Genomic DNA, 24,361 nt, shown 5'->3' on the forward strand with positions numbered 1-24,361 from the left:
AAAATAAATTTATGTCATAACACCTAAATATGACCTTTCTGGATGACTTAATAAAGAAGCATTGCATGTCTTAATCTGTTAGCTGCTTTGTTAGGCCTAGTTCTTATCTGACACTCCTATGAGGAAGGGAGTGTAGCAGAATGGTTAAGATCAAGTTCTGTGTCATTCACCACCTGCTTGATCTTAGATAAACTAAGTATCAGTTTTCTCATCTGCAAAACGATGACAATAAGAATTAAATGTTTTAAGAATTAAATGAGGTAACTATAAAAATCAAATGCTTAGCACAGCAGGAGGTCCAAAGTAAATGCTCAAAATTGGTAATTTATTAAGTAATAGGTATATCTAAAATGAATTCTTAAAAAGTTGCCTTTAAAGTATTACCCTGTAAAGAGAAACCAGACTGGATATTAGGGAGTTTGGTTCTCCACCCAAGTTAGTGATTTCCATGCCAGATTTTGCAATGTATCACATGACTTCAGTTACTACAAAGTGTTGTGAAATACAAATATAAATGTAACTTACCTCAGTTATTTAATATCTGACACAGAGGGAAGACCAAGTATTGTGAAGCCAAAACAACACAGGGTGATGAAACATTTTAAAAAAGTTAACCTGTCCAAGTAACCTCCACTGTTTCACACAATGCCTATCTTTCCAATCAAGGTTCATGCTGCAGACAAGTCAGATACAGCTAATGTCACCCAAGACCATGTTTTAAAGTCTATAATCACAGATGCACACCCATGTGAATATATTTTATGAACTATACACTTTAAAATGGTTAAAGCTGTACATTTTATGTTATATATATTTTACCACAAAAAAATCTCTCATGTGAAACAGGAAAACTATTCTGCTTCATTTTTTTTTTCTTCTTGGCCATGCCTCACAGCTTGTAGGATCTTAGTTCCTAGAACAGGGATTGAACCTACACCTCTGGCTATGAAAGCACAGAGTCCTAACTACTTGACCACCAGGGAATTCCCTTGACTGCTTTAAAATGAGCATAAATGGATTACACAAATGAAATACACAGCGGGCCCCCATGTACCAGAAAACATACCAACACATAAAAATACTGTGTCAAATTTGCTTTGTCCATAATTCACCAATTATTATAACACTAAATATTTCATTATGAATTCTTTGGTTACTTTTAATTGGAAGGATTTGAGTGGGGGAGATATGATCTCACCAATTTTCCCAGAAAAGGCATGGGTCTCTTTTATACTAGATAAACAACCATATATGAAGAAGCTAAGACATTCAAAAATCTTCTAGTGACTAGTTAGGTAAACACACACATATGAGATCTTTATTTTTTTCCTCCTAAAAGAAATGAAGAACCCACATGTTTATAAAAATCATTAATAACTTGTGATGAATTTGGAAAGTATTTGATCCTCCTGTTAATCTTCTTTTATTAAGAGGTCAGTTCAGCAAAAAGCATCTAGGATACCCTTATAGGGTGTGACACAGGGTGGAGGGAGAGGTTGGTGGTAAAGTGGAGAGATTGCATGCGTGTGTGTTTGTGTGTGGAAGTGGTTAGAGAAGATTCACCATAATCCTTTGCCTGATAGCAGACATACTTATTGGGCTCTTAGAGTGGTCAATCAATCAATCCTTGAGGCTTTCATAATAACACACAATTTTGTAGGACTGCCTTGTTACTTCCTTGGTCTCTGCATTATGTGTGGCAGAAACGTCCATTCAAGGCATGAGTGAATAAAGGTGATGGTCCATATCAAATGAGAGACAATTTAAAATGAGAAATAGCTGCTCTGACTCTCTACAGGGCTATATTGAAGAAGAATGAGGGGAATGTAGTAATGAGATTAGAGGTTTAAATGAAGGAAACCATCACCATGGCATAGGGAAGAATCAAGAGTCTGAGGCATCATGCCCTAACAGAAAGAATCTGACTAGGTATGGGAACGCCGAATTTCCACTCTTTACTTTATATCTAACTGATCATATGTTAGACAAGTCATCTCACCTCATCTGACCTGACTTCCCTCACTTGTCATGTTATAGAGAGCCAAACGATAAGACCCTCAATCCCCAGCATTCCACCATCCTATGAGTTGACTTACTGAAGCTGGAGCTAAGTGAGACCTAATCTGAAAAGACCACTTGGGAGTGATGAGAGTTGAGCAGGGCTTTAAGAGAAGAAAGCAATATGACCAGGAAAAGCATTAACCTGAAGGTAAATGCTGTGTTTTCTTAGAAAAAGAGTACACTGAATGGTATGCAATTAGAAACTAATAAATTGGTCTTGCCAAAATGAGAGGAAAAGTGGGTCGCCGCAAGAAAGGAGGTCATCAGGTCTAGCATAAGATGAAAGTATTGGCTTTAATTGAGCTAAAAAGGTAAGTGGGGACCATCGAAGGGTCCTAACACTACCATCCCTTAGGCAGCAGGGTTTGCCAGGATTCAGTCCTTGGACAGTAGCTTCTCTGTGCATGCATATGCTCTCCTGGGGGAACATCCTCTATTAAGAATCACCCACATCTCCCTGCAAATGATTCCCAAACACTACACGACAAGCCCAGCTCCCTAATCCTAAACCACAGAATCACCTGCCCATTACCTTCCTGGCTACACACTGAGATGTGTGGAAAACTGAAACTTAGCATGTCCCAAACTGAACCTGTCACTTCTCAACACCCACACCAAACCTGCTCTTCCTGAGTGCCTGAATATTGGAAGCAACATTAACACTGATAGCTGAATGATGCTGAAGGTTGATGGCAACATCCAGAACTCAGGTACCTAACTGCAAACCTTCTTTTCCTCTAGTCTCTGAAATCAATTGGTTCTTTTCTTAAACTATTCCCTTCTGCATCCCTGCTACCACTGCCTTGGGTGAAGCCTGCCTCATCTTTGGGGAAGACAGCTGGAATAGCCTCCTTTCTTGACTTCCTTAGTCCCAATTCCATACTGTAGCTAGAGACTTCTTTTTAAAACTTATCATCTCCTGATTTGGTTATTTGTTATTATAAAGACAATGTCTCAGGGGGGTGGGAGGGAAGCTGTCAATGGAACAGGATGGAAAGGAGAGCTATCCAGCCCCTTCTGTGGTTTTATTAGCTCTTGCTATTTCCTTCCCCAAAGGCTGGGCAGACTGGACCTTATTCTGTGATTACCAGTCACTTGAGAACAGGTGTTGCTCTGTGAATGTTCTGGAGCTGCTTTAGGTGCCTGCAAACTGCCTATGTTTTATTTATTCATATCTTTTGTTCCCCTAATCCTCCACTCCACCCACAAGTGAGAGTAGGAGGTAGGGGCCGGTTTTCTCTGCTCACAGTGGAAAATGTACACTGGAATGATTCCCAGGCCTGCCTGCATCGCCATCTGCAGGGGCTAGAGCAAACCACTCACTTAGTCCAGGCTACCATGTCCTAGGCTTTGAAATAGGGCCAATATATACTGGCCCCAAGACTTGATAGTAGTGATAAAGAAATACTGCAGAAGCACGTTTCAATCATTAAAAGTGTACATAAATATAAAGGGGAACCCATTAGAGAAAGCCAATTTTTTTTGCTGGTAAAGTAATTTTAGAGGAGGATGCTTCTGGCCTTGGAGCACTATCCTAAATTGAAACAAAACAGCCCATGAAGTGAGCCTTATTTACACCACCTTGGACAAAACAGCCCATGAAGTGAGCCTTATTTACACCACCTTGGTTCCAAGGAAACAAAACAGCAAATGTTACAACGTCAGTGACGCCCCCTCACATCGAAGTCCTGCTACAAAGTCAAAAAAGAATTTTTTAAAAAGGCACAGGGGTCTGGGTAGAAATATGTGACCAAAACATAAAACTGCAATAATCTCTTCACTGTGAGAAAACAATAACTCGAGTACATGGGTCTTCTCCAAATTTACCTTGCAATAATGGACTGAAACTGGACCATTCATACTGTCAACTAGGGATGAGAGAGAGAGAGAGGAATGAAGGAAAGAAAGAAGGAAGAAAGAAAGAAAAAGAAAAAAATAACACCCACAATCTCTGGTTCACAATGCCAAAGAAGTGCAGCCATGCCTGTCTGCCCAACCCAGAGGCCTTTTAAAACATTCTATCAGCCAAGACTGCTTATCTCATCTGGCTCCTGGTTTCCCTGGAAAGTGTGGGAAGTAAAGGATTGAGCAAGAGCATTAAGACAGAAGTAGGTCAGTTTTGAAAAGCAAGCTCTTATATCATCCACTTTTCAGAGGTTAAAAAGTCCACCCTCACCTCGGTGTTAAATCAGTGCTTCCTATTTGCAACCCTGGTTAATGGCTGCTGGTGGTCAAAAACACTGGCTTCTATTTGCTCCTCTGCTGGAACAGAGAAATGTCTGGTTTCCATTTAGGGTAAACATAGTGAGTTGTCTTTTTCTGACATTGCCTTTTCTGACACCAACTGGGTAGCCTTTGACGCAATCCTCTTCCGACACTTAGGTTAGTGCAAGATTCCACAGGTTTATGTGTAGAGTCCCACAAGACCACCCCTACTTTAGATGCCAGTCTCAAGTCCCAGGGACTCAGATGATCCACACTTCTGTCCAATGTGATTACAAATTCAGGGGTTCCCACAACCCCCTCCTCAAGCTTGGTAATTCACTAGAACGATTCACAGAACTCAGGAAAACACTTTATGTTTACAGGTTTATTGTAAAGGATATAACTCTGCAACAACCAAATGGAAGAGATGCACAGGGTGAATATTTGGTGGTGTGTTGTGGGGAGGGTGGCGGAGGGTGTGAAGCTTTCATGCACTACGTATGACACCCTCCCAGAGCCTCAATATGTTCACTAGTCTGGAAGCTCCCAGATTCTGTAGTCTAGGCATGTTCCTGGAAGTTTCATTACATAGGCACGATTGACTAAATCACTGGCCACTGGCGATTAGAAATCTCTTGACACCCCCTCCTCCCTCCTCAGAGCTCAGTGGCTAGACTGAAAGTTCCAACCCTCTAATCATCTGGTTGGTTCCTATGGCAATCAGCCCCCATCCAGAAGCCATCTAGGGGCTCACCCAGAGTCACTCTATTTGCATAAACTCGGGTAGGGTTGAAAGGGGCTCTTCCTGTGTAACAAAAGATGCTTCTATCAGGAAATTCCAAGGATTTTAGGAGCTCTGTTCTATAAACTGAAGGCAAAGACCAAACATACATGTATTTATTATACCACTCATGGCATCACATTGCATGAGAACAGTCTTACAGGAGCGCTTATTCTTATTCAAAATAGTTTCAGTCTGAAACAGTGCCAAGTGGTCCACTTAGAAAGTCAGGTTCACCTTCAAGGCCCAAACAGAGCAGGCAGTCACTTAAGCCATGGATGTCCTGAGTTAATGACTTAGAGAAGTTACTTCTTAAGGGACACCTTTGACTAGAACCTTCACATCCAGCTTTTTTAGTTTTCTATTCCTTGCTTTCACAGCATTTATTACACACCTTTATGTAATCATTCAATTGAGGTTTATTTCTCTTCAACTAAAATGATAAGCTCTAGGAGGTCTGGCCTACATGTCTCATGCTCATCATTGTATGCCAGGGCTTACCAGGCAGAACTGCTATTAAATATTAAATGAACATTAAAATAATTAAAATTAGAACTCCCCCCCCTTTGCTTGAAGCAAGAACCATTTCCTACAAACACTGCATCCTCTAACCTTCAAATCACCAAATAATGTCAAATTCCACTTGACGTGCAAAGACCCCAGAATCCTTTAGGAAATTAAGTCTCTATTCTAGCCCTGTCAGTAGAGAAAAGAGGTTTAGTTTAGGCATGGCCTTAAGAATAATTTGAGGCAGCTCTGGGGTTACTGAGGTGATAAGAGGAAGGTCAGGCTTCTAAAAGAACCCACAAAGAACTGTAATAACAGGAATCAGGTAGGTTGTCCACATTCCAGAGAAGGGGGGTGGTAGGGTTTCCACACACCGGGTTGGCTTTGGGCTTCAGAACTCAGAGGACTCTGTGGCTTCATGTGGTGTTAGCAAAGGAGAGAAACCATGCTCTCTCTGAAAGTTTAGAGTTGTGATGGCTTCCAGGAAACAAAAGCCACACTCTCTGTCTGGAAGTTTAATACATGACTTCTAAATCAGGGTGGGGCTTTGCCTGGCTCAGTGACAAATTCAGCAGCACAGCAGGTATCATCTTTGGTCAGTGACCTGGGTTTCTCTTCTGTGTACAGCAAATGAATCTACGATTATATCTCAGCAACAAACTTGAAGGTAGAAAGATTGTACCAAAAAAGGTAATGGTGTCTTTTTTTTCTATCTCTATTTTTTTTCCCCTTAATCCATACACAATAAATAACATTTTTCTATTTCCACCCAACAACATCGCGTGTTTCTATTGTGGAAAGTCTTTACTCATTGAAGGAAGGCAGCAACAAAGTCACTGTGAGTTGAACAGAGACAGAAATGAAGAGCGTCCTATGTGCCACCAACTTGGTCCCAACCAGAGATGGGGTTCAGAGAGTGTAGGAGGACTGTCACATCTTTCATTCACTAGGTATCCTCAACAATCATGACCTAGCCTCTACTGGGTGCAAAAGCATCATCCCAGGTGCTGAAGGGGACAGAAAGGTATCAGACTCAGACATGAACTTCAAAAGGAGCTTATGCTTTGGTAAATAAAGCATGAATACAAGAAAGATCAAACAAATGGATTACACAGTTGTGTTTTAAGGTAATATATGCTAAGGAAATAGTAGTCATTGCACAAGATTCATGAGTTGGACCAAGAAAAATGCACAGGATTTATATAAATGGGAGGTAATGGGATGAGGGATAGAAGGGAGGATTAATAAGGGGCACATAATATTTAATGTGAAGGGATGGGGAACAAATAAAAAGGCAGAAGGATATTTCAGAAGTTAGTGAAGAGACTGGAGTAGAATTTAGTGTAGATGGAGTGGAATTTTTGAGACAACAATAATGGAGGTGAGTGTAAAGTAGATTAGTGTTAAATATTAAAGTCTAGATTGTCAGGCTAAGAATTTTTCAAGATGCATCTCAGCCCTTGGTGTGTAATAGGCACCTGAGAAATAATTGCTTTGGGACACAAATATCACTTTTAGAATTAATAGTCAAGTATTTTTATGAGAGCAGAAAGGAATTTAGATTAGAACATACAAGCAATAGGAAACCACCGATGGCACGTGAGCAGAGAAATGATGGAAAAAAACTTAAGGGCATATTAGTATATATTAGGGAAATTAATTTGAAAGCATAAGGAAGAATTCATTGGAAAGGATTTGAGGATGAGAGCAGTAAGCCTAATTCTGTATTAGGGAAATATCATGTCACCTTGTAAAATAAAACATAATGGTAAGCCAGAAAGAAAAACACCAATACAGTATACTAACACATATATATGGTATTTAGTCAGTCAGTAAAGATAACCCTGTATGCGAGACATCAAAAGAGACACAGATAAATAGAACAGTATTATGGACTCTATGGGAGAAGGCAAGGGCGGGAAGACATGGGAGAATGGCATTGAAGCATGTAAATAATCATATGTGAAACGAATCGCCAGTCCAGGTTCAATGCATGATACAGGGTGCTCGGGGCTGGTGCACCGGGATGACCTGGAAGGATGGGATGGGGAGGGAGGAGGAAGGGGGGTTCTGGAAGAGGAACACATGTACACCCATGGTGGATTCATGTCCATGTATGGCAAAACAAATACAATATTAAAATAGAAAATAAACTAATTAAAAAAAACATAATGGAACTTTGAAATACCAAGTAGAAAAGCAATTATGCTTAAAAATATTAAGCTTTCAGATTAGCCAGTAAAATGATGCAATTGGACAAAACAATTAGATTTTGAGGGGACAGAGTTTTCCTAGAAGTCATAATTGATGTTTTCAAAAGAGAGAAGGATTTGATTAGTTTCTGTTGTTGTTATTACTGTTTTGCTGCATCACGCGGCATGTAGGGATTTTAGTTCCTGGACCAGGGATTGAATCCATGCCCCCTGCAGTGGAAGCATGGAGTCTTAACCATAGGACTGCCAGGAAAATTCCTGATTAGTTTCTCTACACTAGATGGTACTTGAATACTTTGGTAGAAATTAGATGCTTTGAGATAAAAATAATACTTTTAGAATTAGTAGCCAAATATTTCATGCAATGTTATAACAGAGAAGAACAGTCATTTAAAATACACACACACACACACACACACACACACACACACACACACAATGGTGCCAGAAACACAAGTGGCCATGTTAGACATGCCCGAGGCAAGCCATCCATCCAAGAGTATACTGGGTTTTTTCTTTTGGAGAAATCGTTAGGCATTATGTCACTCACCATGCAACCAAATCTCTGTTTAAAATCAAGTTACTATAATTATGGGCCAACATTTCATTTGTTTCACAACCGGTGCCTAATCAAACAGTTCTGTAGACTTCACCACAAGGTAACTTAATTAAATTCAATGCAAAAAGAGATTTTTTTAAAGTTTTCTTTATGTAACTGATTTACCAGTTTAGAAATCAGAAATCTTATTTCTATAAAAATTACTATGGGAACTAAATCTAAATCAAATCAAAACACATCCATTAAAAACTATATTCTTCTTTCATAAACACTTTGTTTAAATATTCCCCAGTAACATGCTTGTGTGGACAAACCAGGAAGTGAGAACAAATATGATCACGTTGTGAAAGCAGAAAGAATACATTTGGAATCTGTGGAAGCCCTATTAAGATTTCATGTAAAAGTTCATTCCTATGGAAACATCAATCTATTTAAAGTGGTAACAGGAGGAATTGCAAAAGCAGAAGTCTTCATTTTGTTGTTTGGCAATTCCCCTCAACCTCCTATGCAAATGCCTTTTCCTGCAGCTGGGCTGGCTCATCTGAAATGAGGGTGCTCACCCACCTGCCTGGTGAATGGAGAACAGGGTTAAGCTATCATTTTCATGATACAAAGTCAGTTCTGAAAAAAAAAAACAAAAAACAATCGCAGTCTTTAATAACTTACTTTGGAGAAATGTGCCTTTTGCTGCAAAGGTAACAAGCAAATTCCATTCCTCCTAATGGTTTTGCTGAGATTTCTGTCATTCCCTGTGATTTACTTCAAATTATAAACTCCTTAAAAACAGGAACCATATTTTACTGTTTGATCAGTTTGTTTTTTCACTGAGTATGAAGACTCAGTGACCCAGACATAACAAGAGTTATACGTATCTAATGATTATTTTTATTGTTCAAGGAAACGTTATCAAACAAGACTTGTCACAGATCATATTCCCCTTCCAAGTAGACTCATAAGCACCTGCACTCTGCACCTTTTCCTTCATTCCTAGAGGTCTGCCTTGTGGAAGAGGCAGCTGGAAGATACTTGTGCAAAAATAGAAGGAATTCCCGCTTACTGACAGTTACTTTTATTCTTAATTTTAAGCAGGATTTGACTTAGTATAAAAATAATGCAATATTTCCATAGACATTTCTTAGGTAAATAAGCTAGGCTTCAACAAGGAATCAGGTACTCCCTGTCAGACACTGCACAAACACAATGCAAAGGCAAACAGGCCAGTGCTCCTCTGCAGATAGAGCAGACACTGCTGCTACACATGAGAATGAAATTTAAAGGAAAAAAACTATGAATGTTAGTGACATACACGGGCACTATATATGCCTGTAAAAACTGTATGCATATAATAGTATGCATAATTAATTATGTGGATAGTGAATTCAATAAACATTTGAGAGCTTATTCTATGCAAGAACTGTATTATTCCCAAGAAAATGAGGCAATTCTATTTCACTGTCTAAAGATATTGCCTAGGGGGCTAATGAGCCCACTTGAAAACTGATAAAGTAAGTCAGTACTGAGGCAGGCCAGTGGCCTTGACAGTCTCCTTCTCTCTGGTCATTTCATTGTCTGCCAGTTACTCTCTCTCCCTGTACTTTCCACTCTAGTGCCTTTTAGTTTACATTTGTATTCATTGGATTCTCTTGACAGGGGAGAAATTATTGAACATTTGCTATGTTGTGGGCTAAACAGGACACGAAGGAATGACAGTCACTAAATGAGAATTCATTTTACTTTTGTATTTCACCTCATATCTACCCTTCAAACACTCAAAAGTTAGGGAGACAGGAAATATACACAAAATGAATAGGGAACAGAAATATATATAATCAAGGATTAAACAGTATAGTTGAAATGACAGTGAGATTCACCTGCATAATGCTTTAAAGTCTATGGAGTAATTTTTCCCATAAGTCATTTAAATCACTCACTTGACTTTACTAAGGATACCAGCTCAGAGAGAAAAAATTGCTGCCTAAGTCAGACGTATGGTGAACAAGAGAGCTTGATCCCATCACGGACACCAAATATGGTGTTGTTCTCACTATTAATGCTGCCTCTCACAAAGGCCAACAGTAAGAGTTCAGGGAATGGAGAAAGCAGCACAGGTGATGTGAACCTGAGACTTTGGGAATATGATGGAGCTGGATCAAGAAGAATTCCAGTTGGGGAAGGGCAAGAGCAGGGAGGTCCTGAGTGAGGAAGAGCAGTGAGTCAGCAGGTCCCACTGATGACTGATGGTAGTCTTCTAGCCAAAGGGAAATGACTTCACAAAGATATAAAAGGACACTTTTAAGACTTAAGATTCCAGAATGAAGAATATAGTTTGTCTTGACCCACAAAAGAGAAGCACTATATAGTCTAAAATAGAATGCAAGGAATGTTTTAGGAAAATGAACCTGGTGGGGCACGGGAGATCCCCTGGGGCAGAAGTGAGGGGAGACAGAACGAAGGCAAAGGAACCAGGCAGGATCCTACTGCAGTAACTCAATAACCGAGTGGTGGGGACCCAAACAGGGTAGTGTCGGTGAAAACAACAGGAGTGAATTTAAGTAGCAGCAACAGAAAAAAACTTGACAAGTATTGGCTGATGGGAGAGATGAGGAAAGGAAATAGGAATGAAGTTGGGTGAAAGGCTTTATCATGAAGTGTGAGTTAATATGCAATTATTCACTGGAAGGCCAATGAGCAATCTGGTGAATTTCGCTTTCACTTTGATCAAGGATAATTTACTAACATAATAAAGGTTTTATTCCTTTATTAGGGGTTTGGCTAGGCTAAGTTTTGACTGAGTATTGCTCTTGGGAATGAACCCTGTGGGACAGTTGAAGAAGGTGAGGTGAAAAGGCCACTTAGGTTCAGATCATAAAGAGACTTGGGTACCATGCTATGGAACCATGAAGGTTTTTATACAAGGAAGTGAAATGATCTGGTCAGTGTTAAATTTCAAATTTAGAAATTTAGTATTTGCTGCTTTGGTATCATGAAGGATTCATTAGAAGGGGGAAATGCAAGAGACCAGATCAATAGCCCAAGGGATAAAAACAAAAAAGAAGGCGTGAACTACGATGTGACTGAGTGTGAGAAAAGGGGGAATAAAAGCAAATACTTTAAAGTACCATCACTCTTCAGTACTTTCAAGCAGGTACTTTGCTAAATAATTTATGGGCATGGATCCTAGGGCTTACTCAGGTACTAATCAAGACTGGTGGCAAACCCGATGATAAGGAGAGCCAGGACTCAAGGGCAAGTGACCACCCTTGTTTTGGACCCAGGGTCAATGGTGAAAATTGGTCAGTGGAGAACGGTTTTTTAAAAAGACTGAGTTTGCGGTACCTTTCAGGTGGTGATGTTTAGTAGGCAGAAGGAAATAAACTGGAGTCCTGTGGAGAGGAGAACATATGAATGAATTGTTAGACTGTTTTTGCCACTGACTATGGCCAGTGTTGGATTCAAAGGCTTGTACTTGGTAATTTTGAAAAAATAAGTTATTTAAAATAAAGGCTTGCATTTGGTAATTTTGAAAAAATAAGTTATTAAAAATAAAAAACTAAATGTAGACTGAGTCTATCTCCTATAAAAAGTAGTTCACTTAATACTTTCCTTTGTGAATATTTTTATTTAAAGATGAGACAATTTAATTTTTTATGAAGGCAATCAAGTTGACTAAAATATAAAATCTGTATGTTATAAAACACACACACATATACATACCTCTTAATGTGGCTTTTACTTGTCTGCCCAAATGGAGGTAAACAGGATTGAAAGACTTTAAATATGAACTTCCAGTCTCCCATTGTAGGTGCTCACTGCCTTCCTGATCATGAATGGCCAAGTCTTTAAGAAAATGTGTAAGGGCAGATTTTTCATTGTATACTTCGGTGTAAAAAAGCTGTTCTCTTTCATGCTACTTACACTTCATTTTGTGCTATAAATTTACTGGTTGGTTGCAGGAATAGTGAATATATTTAGCCTATCAACAGAGTTAATAGAAACAGGAAGGAATTTCAGATGTGGTATGTTTTGTATAATTATAAATATCAATCTTTCCTTTGCTAGCTTTGATAGAATTGGGAAATGTACCCTTGGGGAATCCAATTCTGAAGAATACTTCCTGTTTTGTTCTTCTGTATAATTTATCTCTGTTTAGTGTACTACATAATTATTTTGTCTACTTTCTGTGTCTACCCACCAGGCACAGTACGCTCCAAGAGCATAGAGCCTTTATCTGTGAAGTTCAATGACATCTCTCTCTCTAGCTTTTAACCCAGATAATAGGAGCTCAGTAAATAACTGCTGAGTGAATACATCACAGTCCTGTGATTTCCGTACTTCACAAACTTGACACGTGTTTTTCCTTAGCAATCATGGCTCAATTTCCATATTCTAACTTCATCTTGAACCATGATTTCTGTTTATATACTCCAAAGAAATTCTTTTAGGACCTATATCATTGTGAGATTCTGTAGGGCACTGAAGATTACTGGTACAAAACAAATGAAAATGGGAGAAATGGTAGCCAAGTGTTATACCTTCCCAGATTCTCCAGGTGATTCCTCTGCCAAGCTCTGTCTTACAAGGAGTTATGATTCTTCTACCCTCCTACTCTGACTTCTTGTTTCCTGACCTCAGTTCCTGTTTTCAGCATCTGCTTCAACCTAGACTTCCTTTTGGTAATCTGACCCCAGGGTACCTGAGTTTAACATCTGTTATTTTCACTGCTTGACATTTTAATTTTTTTTGGTGTGTTTGGTTAAACCTAGAGGATGGTCTAAGCCTATATTTCTTACACAGCCTAGAAACTCACATAATTTAAAGTTACAAGATAAATATTATAGACTACTTTCCCCTCAAGGTTTTTACTGCCCTTGCCTGTCCTCCTCACATAAAACCTAATAATTTCCTCACCACTCGGCTTGATGGGATAATCACAGTGATCACTTGCATTCCTTTTTCTACATAAATTTTTTCCTCTGGTCAACTGCATTTGGTAAGTAAGAATTATTATACAGTCAAAGATAAGAAGAAAACTACCACCAGTCTCCAGATGCATACAGTGAATGAAATTAAAAAGGACTTCAAACTTAGAAAAAAAAAGAGATGTATTCTAAGCTACAAATTATCCAGTTGATGTATAGATATATGTTAGAAAAAATATTGTGCTTGTGCACTCTTTGTGAGATATAGTCAGCACATAACCTAGGCTATGTGTTTTAAGTCATTGGATTTGGCCTAATTTAATTCATAGGCCAGCAATTCCAAACACATCAATTTTATCAGCAAGGCAATGTTTAGAAAGGCTCATCAACTGCAGAGAAGACAATGCACTTGACAGCATTCCTTTCTTGAGCAATGACTCAAATCAGTTAGACTGAAAATAAATCTAGAGGGTACACAGCTGTCATATAGCCCAAAGTAGTCCTCTGAGCAATAATTTGATTCATTTTTTCCCTATCTGTCCAACTGCTTCTGCATACAGGATTGCAATCCAACAAGTACATTTTCATCCCACTGTGAAGGGAGAGCTTTTCAGTGTCATAGACAGGGCTCTGTTGGGTTCCTTTATACTTACAGGTAGGGTAAACTGTGCATAGTGATTTCTTGATTTTATTTAAGAAACAGACATTTATTTCAATGATCTACATCAACCAGTTACAAGAAAGGGCTCTAAAATTAGAGAATCATATTTTTTCAATGTTTGATGCACCAAAGTTTGAGGGATAGACAGGTACCAGACCATCTACTGGGTATAGGCAACTTATTTATACTGTAATATTCCTAAATTCGGCTTCCCAAGTGGAGCTAGTGGTAAAAACCTCACCTACCAATGCAGGAGACTTAAGAGATGTGAGTTCAATCCCTGGGTCAGGAAGATCCCTTGGAGGAGAGCATGGCAACCCACTCTAGTATTCTTGCCTGGAGAATCCCATGGACAGAGGAGCCTGGTGGGCTATAGTCCATGGGTTGCAAAAAGTGGGACATGTCATGACTGAAGTGACTTAGCACATTCCTTAATTATTAACATTTTATTATGGAAAATTTGAAACATACACAAAAGTAGAGAGCAGTAGTAAAATAAAGCCTGTGTGTCCATTACCCTGACGCAACAAACATGATACCCACTCCAATGGGATTATTTGAAACAAATTCTAGATATAATCCTTTATCAGGCTTAGTTCAGTCCTCATCTCCAACAGGTAAAGAATTTTTTAAAAACATAACCACAACATCATAATCATACCCAAGAGTGTACTGGTATGTATTTAACAACCAGTTCTCTAACCAGGGGAGGAGGGTAGTTCTTGCCAGTTTCAATGGGATTGATAAGAAATGTACAGCATATATATGGTACCTCCACTATGCAGACACATTATATATGTTGTTGTTCAGTTGCTCAGTTGGGTCTGATTTTTTGCAACCCCATGAACTGCAGCATATCAGGCTTCCCTATCCTTCACCATCTCCTGGAGTTTGCTCAAACTCATGTCCATTGAGTTGATGATGCCATCCAACCATTTCGTCCTCTGTCGTCCCCTTCTCCTCCTGTCTTCAATCTTTCCCAACATCAAGGTCTTTATGAGTCAGCTCTTTCCATCAGGTGGCCAAAGTATTGGAGCTTCAGCTTCAGCCTCAGTCCTTCCAATGAATATTCAGGGTTGACTTCCTTTAGGGTTGACTGATTTGATCTCCTTGCAGACCAAGGGACTCTCAAGAGTCTTCTCCAACACCACAGCTCAAAAGCATCAATTCTTCGACGCTCACCCTTCTTTACAGTCCAACTCTCACATCCGTACATGACTACTGGAAAAATCACAGCTTTGACTAGACGGACCTCTGTTGGCAAAGTAATGTCTCTCTTTTTAATATGCTGTCTAGGTTGGTCATAGCTTTTCTTCCAAGTAGCAAGTGTCTTTTAATTTCATGGCTGCAGTCACCGTCCTCAATGATTTTGGAGACCAAGAAAATAAATCTGTCACTGTTTCCACTGTTTCCCCATCTATATGTCATGAAGTGATGGGATCTGATGCCATGATCTTAGTTTTTTGAATTTAAGTTTTAGGCCAGCTTTTTCACTCTCCTCTTTCACCTTCATCAAAAGACTCTTTAGTTCTTCTTCACTTTCTGCCATAAGGGTGGTGTCATCTCCATATCTGAGGTTATTAATATTTCTCCCAGCAATCTTGATTCCAGCTTGTCCTGCATCCAGCCCAGCATTGCACCTTATGTACTCTGCATGTAAGTTAAATAAACAGGGAGACAATATACAGCCTTGACACACTCCTTCCCAAATTTTGAACCAGTTTATTGTTACACGTTCAGTTCTATCTGTTGCTTCTTGACCTGCACATGGGTTTCTCAGGATACAGGTAAGGTGATCTGGTATTCCCATCTCTTGAAGAATTTTCCACAGTTTGTTGTGATCCACACAGTCAAAGGCATTAGCATAGTTAATGGAGCAGAAGTAAATGTTTTTCTAGAATTCTCTTGCTTTTTCTGTGATCCAATGGATGTTGGCAATTTGATCTCTGGTTTCCCTGCCTTTTCTAAATCCAGCTTGTACATCTGGAAGTTCTCGGTTTACGTATTGTTGAAGCCTAGCTTGGAGGATTTTGAGCAGATTTTGCTGATGTGAGTGCAACTGTATGGTAGTTTGAACTTTACATATACATTATATGTAAATAAACTTAAGTAGTTTATACATTTATAAATAATCTTAAGAGCACAGATTACAGCAAATTATAGAAAAATAAATAGGAAGTGTTAAGTTTTGAGTATTATTTTAACACTTTAAGTTTGTGTATTTTTTTGAAGGCTGTGTTTAACAACTGGCTTGTAGAATTCCTGAAAATATAATAATTAACTCTCTATCATACCACTGAATCACAACCAAATAATTAATAATTCCTTCATAGTACCAACTATCAAATTTCTCTCTCACCTCTTTTCCCTTAGCAACAGAGAAACATTAAGCAGGAAGGAAGAGGGAACTTTGCTTCAGAAAGCTACACCAAGGTGTTTGGTTTTCTATAGGCTTCGGTGCTGCTGTGTGTAACTCAGTCTGCTGTTAAAGGCTGCTTCCAGGAAGTGAAATTACAGGCTGTCAGGCACATGTGCCACAAAAGAGTTGGACACAACTGAGTGACTAAACAACAACAGCAGTGTTTTTATTTCGCTTTTACTGCCCATTCTCAGGCACACAAGAAGGAGAGTTTTAAAAAAGAGCAGAGCAGGAACTTGGCAGATGGGAAATAAGTCCTTTTCAGGTAGACAACCATAAATTGATGAAATGCTCTACAAGAACGATTCCTAAGATGTGACACCTTCTGTCACACAATCATCGACTCTGTTTGTAAAAGCCCTTTTTAAACGTGCGTTCCAGAGTGGAATATGGCATGTCAGATGTGATGGGGCCAAATAAGCCCCCAAGTGGGGCTGCTGTCATCCTTGATGAAGAAGCAGGCTGTACTGCAACTCCATTTTTAAGTTCACAGTCAAGTGAAACTCAAGTCTAGAAAATGAAGCAGTGTCTACCAGTACTCACCCAGACTCCAGAGAGTCTGGACTCCGGCAGAGACTCCATTAGAACATGATGAGTCCTGGCCTTCATCGGGACTCCAGAGAGTCTGGACTTCAGAGAGACCCAGACTTCATCAACTCCTCCCAGCACCAACTCTGTTCCCACACTGCCTTTCCAACATCATCTCCCACTATGCCTCTGAACACGCCCTTAATTCCAAACAGGCAGCCGACTCACTGTCCAAAAATACGTACCTCTGTATACAGTATTTCAGTTCTGTCCTGTACATCTCCAGTCAGATATTTCCCTTCCACTCCCATCACCTTTCCAAATTCTATCTCATCCAACCAGGCTTGCTTGGGTCTCTCTTCCTACATTGTTTCTCCACTGAAGCTGTCACTTAGTTATATGTCTCCTTGGGCGCCTCTCTTATTGTTGTCCTGTTGTTCCTGACCTGCTAAGCTATACACTCACAATGTCATTAGCTTGCAAAGCAGGAAACTGCTCTGCACTGACAGTGAAATGATGATGCTCAGTAAGAAGCGAACTAAGTAACAACCTGGCTTTAGAAAGTTTATAAAAATTTAGTACACCAATCTCACACAGCATATTGACTCAATTATTTGTATGGCAAACATCTCATGGCATAGAACAGAGTGTGCCCACGAAGTATGATAAACCAGAGAGAACACTAGACATGGAGCTAAAACAACTAGTTCTTGCTCTTGTCCTACTGTTTGTATGTTATTCTGGGGTGTATTGAGTGACTTCTTGAAGTTTTCCCATAAAATAGGAATTAATTATAGCTATTTTCTCTCTCTTCTCCTCACTAGACTGTCAGACATGCATGCGTACATGCTCAGTCATGTCTGACTCTTTGCAACCCCAAGGACTGTAGCCTGCCAGGCTCCTCTGTCTATGGGATTTCCCAGGCAAGAATACTGGAGTGGGTTCCCATTTCCTTCTCCAGGGGATCTTCCTGACCCAGGGATCGAACCTGCATCTCCTGTGTCTCCTGCACTGGCAGGTGGATTCTTTACCTCTGAGCCGCCTGGAACTGTCAGAATCAAATGCAATTATATATGTAAAGATGGCTTTGTAATTACAAAGCATGTTGTTGATACATATCATTACCTGGCCATCTGACTTGATAACAAGGACAACTATTGCTTTAGATCTTGAATATATGAGAAAAGATTTAAGCTCTGAACAGGGGAAATGTGAATGTGAAAAATAGAAGTCAGACGAGATTCAGAACTAACAAAGTTAAACCCTGGGGGAATTTAAGAGTATTCCTAGAGTCTAGTTTCAAAAACCACTGCCTTGGGACCTGGCGGTACAGTGGTTAAGACTCTACCCTTCCATTGCAGGGGGCATGGGTTTAATCCCTGGTCAAGGAACTAGGATCCCCCATGCTGAGCAGCACAGCCATAAAAGAAACAAAAAACAAGACAAAAACAACCAACCAAACAAAAAAAACCCCAACCCCCCACCACTGTTTTATAATTACAACAGACACATTGAAGGATCTCTAAAAACAGACTACAAAGGAAGCAAGATGTATTGTTAGCTATTTAAGAAAACTTCTTGTTACTTTAATTAAATGAAAAGTCAAAATTCAACATTTGATGCCCTCTTTCAAATAAAACTGCAGAATTATCCAATAAAATGGCTATAATTCTGAGTTTATTCTCTCCTAGGACATTTTCAAAGCCTTTGACTTCTCAAATTTTCCTTTTGCTTTGCCAGAGAATAATCATTACTATCAAACTGCAAACACTTATCATATTACACTAAACACTACTTAAATTACAATAGAATCAAGGTCTCTCCCTCCTCCAGTAAAAAAGAGGATAGACAGCTTTATCAAAAAAATACTGTTCTACAAATGACACTGCAAGCTATCACTGGAGTCCTGGGAGAGACAGCTTCAGCCTATCTAAACCATTCATTAGAATATTAATATTATAAGTTTTCTTGCAACTAAATGAAAAGTACAAGGAATGAGGAAAAGGCTTAAATTTTACAAAACTCTGGATAATCTAGGCTAATGTAGAAAACAGGGTTTTTCAACTTTGAACATTAACACAATTTAGCAATAGTTGGTAAAAACAACAGCTGCTAAGCGTGGTAAACCCAAATGAGATTATTAGGTCAAAAATCACAGAAATACACAGAGAACATTTCAAAATTCCCAGCACAATGACAACAAAGCACCAAAATAAATCTCATTAAGAAACAAAATGTTTTCAGAAAGAGTTTTTCTTTTTTGTTAAGACTGCACCATGTGTAACATCTCTGAGGACTTCACTTGAGAGGAAAAACACAGAATCAAAAGGGAGAACTACCGAATGGTTTCCTTCCACTATTCCCTTTCCCCTCTCATCCTCTACTGCACACACTAAGTAACTCTCTGCATCCTTACAACTCATTCTCTGTTCACACACAACCGATAGAGATTGAAGAAAACAAACAAAACAAATCATTTTTCAAAAATGAGATCATATTGTTACAATAAACTTTCTCTTATCTAGACGCTTTAAGGAAACTACCAGTCACTGATTCAGTCACCTTCATGCACAACAAGAAAAGAAACAAAGTTTGAAGGCTTCTAACAAATAGCAATGGGGATTTTATACCATCTAGACTTATGTGGCTTTCAGTATTGTTACCCATGCTGATCAATTACCATGAAAGACTTTCCAAAGTTAAAGTTTACATATCGCAAAAAATATGCATTAAAAATGTGAAGGACCATAATTTTTTTACATGTTCATTTGCTGAATAATTCAAGGTTGAATTTCAGAGAATGTGAAGATTGAACAAATTTCAGGCTAAAACAAAGACTTACAGGCTTTTCCAATCTGCTCCTGGGGCAGCTATTTCTTCTAACACTGTAGTGCTTTTTGTACAGACAAATTCTTTGTCTGTAGTGTTCCTGTACAATCAATAACTATCCAAAAGCCTAATCTTCAAGGCTTCAGTAATTTGAATCTAAAAATAACCAGAAAAAAGCCCATCTAAAGCCTAGTTAGCTGAAACAACTTATTATAAATCATCTAAAGACAAATGAAGTGGGACTGGCCCTAATAGCTCCTCCTAGGTAGATAAGACAAAACAAGCCCAGTGTTCTGTGAAGCCCTTGTAAGTAGCTGATGCCAGGCTGAAGTAGTCAAATTCACTCAGCATATTGTAACACTCAGTCATGGAAGCTGATGCTCACCAAAGATAACCATATGTTACATATTCTACTAAGCCCTTCATATCAATGAACTTATTCATGCTCCCAACAACACCATGAGGCTATCTCCACTTTACAGATGAGGCAACTGAGACAGAGTTATGGAATTTATCTATTTCAGCACAACTGGCAAACTCAGAAGACCAGCCAGAATGTGCATAATGTTCAAAGAGATCTTTGAGGGGAATAAAAAGTAGCTCAGCATTAACCTAGACAGCATCTTAAAAAGCAGAGACATTACTTTGCTGACAAAGGTCTGTCTAGTCAAAGCTATGGCTTTTCCAGTAGTCATGTATGGATGTGACAGTTGGACCATAAAGAAAGCTGACTGCCAAAGATTTGATGCTTTTGAACTGTGGTGTTGGAGAAAACTCTTGCGAGTCCCTTGGACAGCAAGGTGATCCAACGAGTCCATCCTAAAGGAAATCAGTCCTGAATATTCATTGAAAGGACTGATGCTGAAGCTGAAACTCCAATACTTTAGCCACCTGATGGGAAGAACTAACTTATTTGAAAAGACCCTGATTCTGGGAAAGATTGAAGGCAGGAGAAGAAGGGGGCGACAAAGGATGAGATGGTTGGATGGCATCACCGACTCGATGGACATGAGTTTAAGCAAGCTCCGGGAGTTGGTGATGGACAGGGAGGCCTAGCGTGCTGCAGTCCATGGGGTCACAAAGTGTCGGACACAACTAAGCGCCTGAACTGACTGACTGACAACTCAATAAAATGACCAGCAGACTAAACATGCATTCATTTATTCACCTCTTCCTTCAGTCATGAGTGGAGTAGTAGAGGTCAGCAAAATGACTAAGGAGAGTAAACTCTTATCCTGCCTAACATCTTCCTTAACTGGGAGCCAAGTGACACAGTGTCTCAGAACGTCTGCTTGATTGTAAAAATAGAAACAGTTTAGCCGGCCTACTTTCTACCTTCTCACTGATGATAATTTCAAATGCAATGGATACTCTCTCCTCCCAGGAGGCATCAGAGAACAACTGCCCATGAAGGGAGAAACTCCTGGCAAATACAAGCTCTGTTCTCCCCACAAAACCTACCCAACATGCCCAGAGTTTTCAAGCCTTCTGGGAAACAAGGAGCTGTCCTGCGTGGAGTGATTACCTGGTTTCCACAGACCTCTCCTCTGCAAAAAGAGTTGTTATTCTTCCCACAGAACCTACACTACTTCTCCCAAGTCTTCTCTCGTTTCTAGTCAGAAGACACTCAGGTTTTGAACCTGTCTTAATCCATCTGGGCTGCTATCCCAAAGACTGGGAGGCTTAATCAATAAACATTTATTTCTCACAGTCCTAGAAGCTGAGGAGTCCAATATCAAGTGTCAGAAGAGTCACTATCTGGTGAGAGCTCACTCGCTGGCTCACAGACGGAGGCCTTCTGTGTCCACACGTGGTGGGAGGGTCAGTGGAGTTCTCCTGAGTCTCTTGCATAAAGGCAGGACTCCCATTCTTGAAGGTTCTACTCCTGTGACTTAATACCTCTCACCCACCTCCCCCAACTCCATCCCCTTAAGGGTTAGGTTTTAACACATGAATTTTGCTACAGCAGAAGCTACAATTTTCAAAGCTCCAGCTCCCACTCTAGTCTCTGTTGCTCCCCTTCTTCTGCTCACGACACAAAGCGGGAGAGCTGACTTCGGCAGGGAGGGCTACACTGGGCCTACACTTAAAACACACAAAGTGTGAGGTTGATTTCGAGCTTATTTTCACATCAGTGTAAGAGCCATTATAGCAGATAAAATTGACAAAATACTATTTCATCAGGCAAAAAGAAAGGAGCCATGTGACCAAAGAAACAAGAATTCAGAGTCAAAAAGAACTTTAGGCCTTCATACTACAATGCAACAGAAAAACAGAATGTTCATCTTTGTTAGCTCCAAATTTGATTCATGTCCTATGACTTTATCTAAAGCACTGTGCTAAATTATTTCCCTTGTACATAAAACAGACATAAAATATGAGCAATGTAAAACTTAAAACATAATTTTAAAAAACTTAAAAATAACTGTCCAGAAGATGGAATTGATTAACTGGAATATTTTATTTAATCTTTGGGTATTTCATTATGGGTGTCCAAGAATCTGATACATGAAGATGTATTAAAGAATGATCATGCATGTGGAATGTTTAAAGGGAAGCCCAAGAGGGAGGGAATACATGTATACTTACAGCAGATTCACACTATTGTATGGAAGAAACCAACACACACTGGAAAGCAATTATCCTCCAATTAAAAATAAAAGTAAATACCCACCTTCTCCCAGATTTTATGGAAAATACTGATTTCCACAATGCAGGGAAAATATTTAACTGTAATTCTAAAACAAGCAAAGTAAGTACACATTAGTTTAACTGCTTATTTTAAAAAATTCAAACAGATGGGAGCAAATACTGCAAGCTACCAGTAATTAAGATAAATTGGTATTCATTTTTTTTAAAAAAGTCTAATACAGGCTAAGCATCTTGAAGGCAGGAAAACCTAGGCTGGCAAATCTCTAATGTGAGGTAAAGCTGAACAATGCTAACTCAGGTAATCGACTGATGACTGGTAAACCTTAAAACCAGTTCATGATTCCCTCCCATGTAATATGCTTCAGTAGATTTGTCTTTTGCAGTGTGGTGACTCTATGGCATTAATTTCTGTACTACATCCCCTCCACAAGCCCCCATTACTCTTTGTTCACCTTCATGACTCTGGGTAAAGAAAGGTCTGGGGAAGAGGAGAATAAGGGGAAAAGCAGGGCCTGAATTAGCTCATAACCCCAGTGCCCCCTCCCAGTTGGGTTGGTCCAGTTCTACTACCAATAAAGAACAAGCCTGAAAAAACCTAGATCCCTTTTTAGCACCGTGAACCATGTAGGAGATGCTTATTACATCCGCTTTGTTCTCCATTTCTATGGTGCCCATCACCATAGTAACAAGGCACACAGATGGAAAAGTAGGCTAGAAATACCCAGAAATGGAGGTGGGGATGGGGAATATGGAACAAAGGGCTTTTCACTGGTTAAGTGAGAAGAGGATACAATTCTTCTATCAACATAACATTAAGGGGAACTTCTAATGGAAAAAAGTAGGTTTTCTTTGTCTTTAAGAGAGCAACAATAGAAAGCAGCCTAAAATTTCAGTAAGTATCAGTGTTTCGTAGGAGGTGGAGTTGGTAAGTTTTGAAGGTTTTAAAAGCCAGGTGTGTTTTATTAGAAAATCTTGCATGCAAATCAAAACCTTTACACAGCATCCAATTTTGAAATGTACACACAGTCCGATTACTACCTAAAATTTTTGGTTATTTCGTAGTACTAAAAGTTGAGACATCTGTGACGGAAGTGTGGCTGGGAAGATAAGTTGACACAATGGTTATTTTCCTGAAACTGACAAGTTTATCTTCGAAGTTTTTGTATAAAATGTCCAAAGAGGAAATCATTGGGTGGGTTGGTGAGGGTGACTGTTGTGTCACCCTAGGGAGTCACTGTCCCTGTTGAAACTGGGACAAGGCCTTTCCCCCCACCAATCCCTCTGGTGTCTGTACACAGACCTTCAAAGGCACTGTTAGTCCCTATCAGGTCTGTAAGAAAATCTTCCCACTCCAAGATCTCCACTAAGGTTTTTGTTTTTTCCTTTTCTGCTACCAGCCTGAGTTCTCCTCATTGAAAACTTTCTAAGACATCTGGAACACTTGGGATATTATTTATGTTGTTACAGGTCAAGAAATGGGAAAAGGAGCTACACTTAGCCACATAAGCTACTTGGGGAGGTTTTCTACATAAATAAAAGCAGTATACACACACACGCGCGCACACACACACACAGACATAAAGCAGGAGACACTTCACGGACTAAATTGATAGAGTTTAACAATCTAGCAACTTTGTTGTTGTGTAGTCGCTCAGTCGTGTCCGACTCTTTGTGACCCCAAGGATTGTAGCTTGCCAGGCTCCTCTGTCCATGGGATTTCCCAGGCAAAAATACTGGAGTGGGTTGCCATTTCCTTCTCCAGGGAATCTTCCTGACCCAGGGATCAAACTCATGTCTCCCACATCTCCTGCACTGCAGGCAGATTCTTTAATGCTAAGCCACCAGGGAAGCCAACTAGTTGTGATACTGGATGATTTTCACTTTGCTTTTTTCAACCTTACTGTCTTATCAGTAAAAAGAAAAACTGAGAACAGAAATAATGAACTTGAAGTGTTGTAAGGATGATTTCAAGGCATGTTAAAATGTTGTGTATATGTGTTGTATTATTCTGGGAAAGACCCTCAAGG

The 24,361-nt window shown here is 39.5% G+C and overlaps 1 protein-coding gene across 7 annotated transcripts in view; it reads right to left on the reverse strand.

Moving 5' to 3' along the window:
- LRRC8B (leucine rich repeat containing 8 VRAC subunit B) overlaps nucleotides 1–24,361 on the reverse strand; it is a 64,933-nt gene that overhangs the window by 28,048 nt on the left and 12,524 nt on the right. Inside the window, exons 2-4 of one of the 7 annotated variants that reach the window (XM_081495471.1) lie at nucleotides 12,041–12,163; nucleotides 11,663–11,709; nucleotides 8,891–8,947 (exon numbers count right to left, since the gene is read on the reverse strand). The exons of 1 other annotated variant lie outside the window; for it this stretch is intronic. The gene's annotated coding sequence lies outside the window, so the exon portion shown is untranslated. Of the gene's footprint in view, nucleotides 1–8,890; nucleotides 8,948–8,992; nucleotides 9,103–11,662; nucleotides 11,710–12,040; nucleotides 12,164–24,361 lie in introns of all 7 variants that reach the window. 5 more of the 7 variants (XM_081495470.1, XM_081495473.1, XM_081495474.1 and 2 more) reach the window with 5 other exon arrangements.

This window comes from Giraffa tippelskirchi, chromosome 5 (genome assembly GCF_054371585.1).
Source record: "Giraffa tippelskirchi isolate mGirTip1 chromosome 5, T2T-mGirTip1v1.2.pri, whole genome shotgun sequence".
NCBI lineage: Eukaryota > Metazoa > Chordata > Mammalia > Artiodactyla > Giraffidae > Giraffa > Giraffa tippelskirchi.